Source organism: Bison bison, unplaced genomic scaffold, assembly GCF_000754665.1.
Source record: "Bison bison bison isolate TAMUID 2011002044 unplaced genomic scaffold, Bison_UMD1.0 scf7180017864213, whole genome shotgun sequence".
NCBI classification, from domain to species: domain Eukaryota; kingdom Metazoa; phylum Chordata; class Mammalia; order Artiodactyla; family Bovidae; genus Bison; species Bison bison.
The window spans coordinates 6,159,245-6,162,899 of record NW_011494785.1 but is presented as its reverse complement, the minus strand read 5'-3'; positions in this window follow the sequence as shown (position 1 = coordinate 6,162,899).

Below are 3,655 nucleotides of genomic sequence, written 5' to 3'. Positions count from 1 at the left end.
GTTTCACTTTCTAATTCTTCCCTAATGGTGATGATGACTTTTGCTATTCAGTCAGTCAATAAATACTTGTTGTTAAGGATGTACTAAGCGCTGAGAACAATTTTCTGATCATCTGGCTTGATTTAAGGGCAACATTTGGAGTACTGAGCGGAACTTCTGAAAACCTATGAGAATTGGTCAAAGTAGTAGGCAGAGGAAAATTTATAGCCTTAAATATATTTATTAATGAGAAGTATGTATGTTCAGTCATGTAAAATTCTTTGCAACTCCATGGACTGTAGCCTACCAGGCTCCTCTGTCCTTTGAATTTTCCGGGCAAGGACACTGGAGTGGGTTGCCATTTCCTACTCCAGGGGATCTTCCAGATACAGGGGTGGAGCCCATGTCTCTTGTGTCACCTGCATTGGCAAGTGGCTTCTTTATCACTGTGCCACCTCAGAAGCCCCAGTTAATAAGAAGAAAAGACGAAAAGTCAATGAACTAAGCATTTAACTCAGGAAGTTAGAAAAAGAGCAATAAAAGAAAAAGTAAATGTTAATTAGCATAAAAGCAGAAAATAATAAAGCAAACAAAACGAGAGCTGATTCTTTGAAAAGACCAAGGTAGTAGGAGGCCTAGGGACATGTGCAAACTGCAGATTCTTTAGTCAGGAGGCTTTCATGAATATTATTTCTCCCACCAAACTTCTGATGACAGTAGCTTGGCAAAGTGTATTAGCTATCTATTGCGGTGTAACAAATTTACCAAAATCTAGGGACCTAAAGTAAGAAACACATTTCTTACAGCTCATGGGGCCAGGAAACCAGATAGGATATAGCTGGGTGCCTTTTGGCTCAGGGTCTCTTACAAGGCTTCAGTCAAGGTATTGGCAACACGAGCCATCCCAAGGCACAAAGGGGAGAAGACCCACTGCCAAGTTCACTCACATGGGTATTGGCGGGGCTCAGGTCTTCATCGCTGGTTGGCTGGAGACATCAATTCCCTAGCACATGGGCTTCTCCATAGGGCTGCTGATTGTATGGCTCACTTCTCCCAGAGCTGTCGGGGAAAGAGAGAGAGAGTGAGAGAGCACAATCTTTTTGTAACCTTTCTTTTTGTAAGTAGGCTTTTTGTAACCTAATCTACTAGTATTCTCTTCTAGAATTCTGTATGCTATTAGTTAGAATTGAGTCACTGGGTCCAGCCACAGTCAAGGGTAGCCAATTATACACGAGTATGAATACCAGGAGTAGGGATCACTGGGGCCATCAAAGAAGCTGCCACCACACAAAGGTTTTAAGATCATATGCCTCCTGGAAGTCAAATATTCTTTTTGCTAAGTGACTGCCTTGGCAGTCATCTGAGCAATGGGTTAGTAGAAAAGGCAAGTTCGGCTACATATGGGTTGTGTGAGGCCTGGGAACCTTTGTTCTCATCTGAAAAATGGGGTCATAATAAAGATCACCTTCAGAATTTATTGAGTTTATTGTGATGAGGGGTGGGTATAAAATATCCTTCAGAAGTTAGGCATTATTAAGAGAACAGTGTTGAAGATTCAAGTGTCTGTGATTTTTTTTTCTCCTTCTTATTCAGTTCAGTTCAGTCACTCAGTCATGTCCGACTCTTTGCGACCCCATGAATCGCAGCACGCCAGGCCTCCCTGTCCATCACCAACTCCTGGAGTTCACCCAGACTCACGTCCATTGAGTCAGTGATGCCATCCAGCCATCTCATCCTCTGTCATCCCCTTCTCCTCCTGCCCCCAATCCCTCCCAGCATCAGAGTCTTTTCCAATGAGTCAACTCTTCGCATGAGGTGGCCAAAGTACTGGAGTTTCAGCTTTAGCATCAGTCCTTCCAAAGAAATCCCAGGGCTGATCTCCTTCAGAATGGACTGGTTGGATCTCCTTGCAGTCCAAGGGACTCTCAAGAGTCTTCTCCAACACCACAGTTCAAAAGCATCAATTCTTCAGCGCTCAGCCTTCTTCACAGTCCGACTCTCGCATCCATACATGACCACAGGAAAAACCATAGCCTTGACTAGACGGACCTTTGTTGGCAAAGTAATGTCTCTGGTTTTGAATATGCTATCTAGGTTGGTCATAACTTTTCTTCCAAGGAGTAAGCATCTGTTAATTTAATGGCTGCAGTCACCATCTGCAGTGATTTTGGAGCCCAAAAAAATAAAGTCTGACACTGTTTCCACTGTTTCCCCTCCTTCTTATTAGTATTTTAAAAATCTTTCATTGATGTAAAACATACCCACAGAAAAAATTCTCCAGGCCAGAATACTGGAGTGGGTAGCCTTTCCCTTCTCCAGGGGATCTTCCCAACCCAGGGATTGAACCCAGGTCTCCCACATTGCAGGCAGGTTTTTTACCAGCTGAGCACCAAGGGGAAGCCCAAGAATATTGGAGTGGGTAGCTGATTATCCCTTCTCCAGTGGATCTTCCTGACCCAGAAATCGAACCTGGGTCTCCTGTATTGCAGGAGGATTCTTTACCAACTGAGCTATCAGGGAAGCCCACAGAAAAGTGCACAATTCATAAATGTGGTCATGATCACCTGTGTTTAAGCGTTCTTCTAAACCAAGTGAGCTTTTAAGTTCTTTTTACTTTATGCACTTTCCAAAACCTTCCACAGTGAGCTAGAATTACTACTATCGTCATAAGAATGTCACCTCCGCAAGGTGTAGCTTCTGTTGATTAGAGAGTTTCCGTGTATAAAGCACTTGCCAAATCCTTATCTTGTTTGAGTTTTATAATGGCCACGGGAAAAAGATCAAGAAAGGATCAAGGATCAATTTCCTTGTGGGTAAAATGAGGAAATCACTCTCCTCTCGGGGTGGGGATGGGGGAGGGAAGGGAACTGAAGGTGGTGTTTTCTGTGAGTGCTGGGCAGTGAGCCACCTGTCCGCTCCTGGCACGGAAAAGCCTTCAGGAGGCTGGTCCCCCAGCACCCCACCCAGAGTGGCCACTGTCAGCTCTAATGGAAAACCCTTCAGCTAGCCAAACCAAGGCTTTAGAAAAATTCTACTTCTGGGAATCCGCCTTAAATAAGTTCTCATGATGCTGCCAAACTTTATGTGCAAATAATTGAATGCAGCAGCATTTTTAATAACAGACACTTAGAATTAATGTAAGTGTTCAGCAGAAGGAAATTAGTTGAATAAATTTAGTCATTGAAAGGCAGACTATTTCACTGCCATACACCACCCTTATGGCAGAAAGTGAAGAGGAACTAAAAAGCCTCTTGATGAAAGTGAAAGAGGAGAGTGAAAAAGTTGGCTTAAAGCTCAACATTCAGAAAACGAAGATCATGGCATCTGGTCCCATCAGTTCATGGGAAATAGATGGAGAAACAGTGGAAACAGTGTCAGACTTTATTTTTTTGGGCTCCAAAATTACTGCAGATGGTGACTGCAGCCATTAAATTAAAAGACGCTTACTCCTTGGAAGAAAAGTTATGACCAACCTAGATAGCGTATTCAAAACCAGAGACATTATTTGCCAACAAAGGTCCGTCTAGTCAAGGCTATGGTTTTTCCTGTGGTCATGTATGGATGCGAGAGTCGGACTGTGAAGAAGGCTGAGCGCTGAAGAATTGATGCTTTTGAACTGTGGTGTTGGAGAAGACTCTTGAGAGTCCCTTGGACTGCAAGGAGATCCAACCAGTCC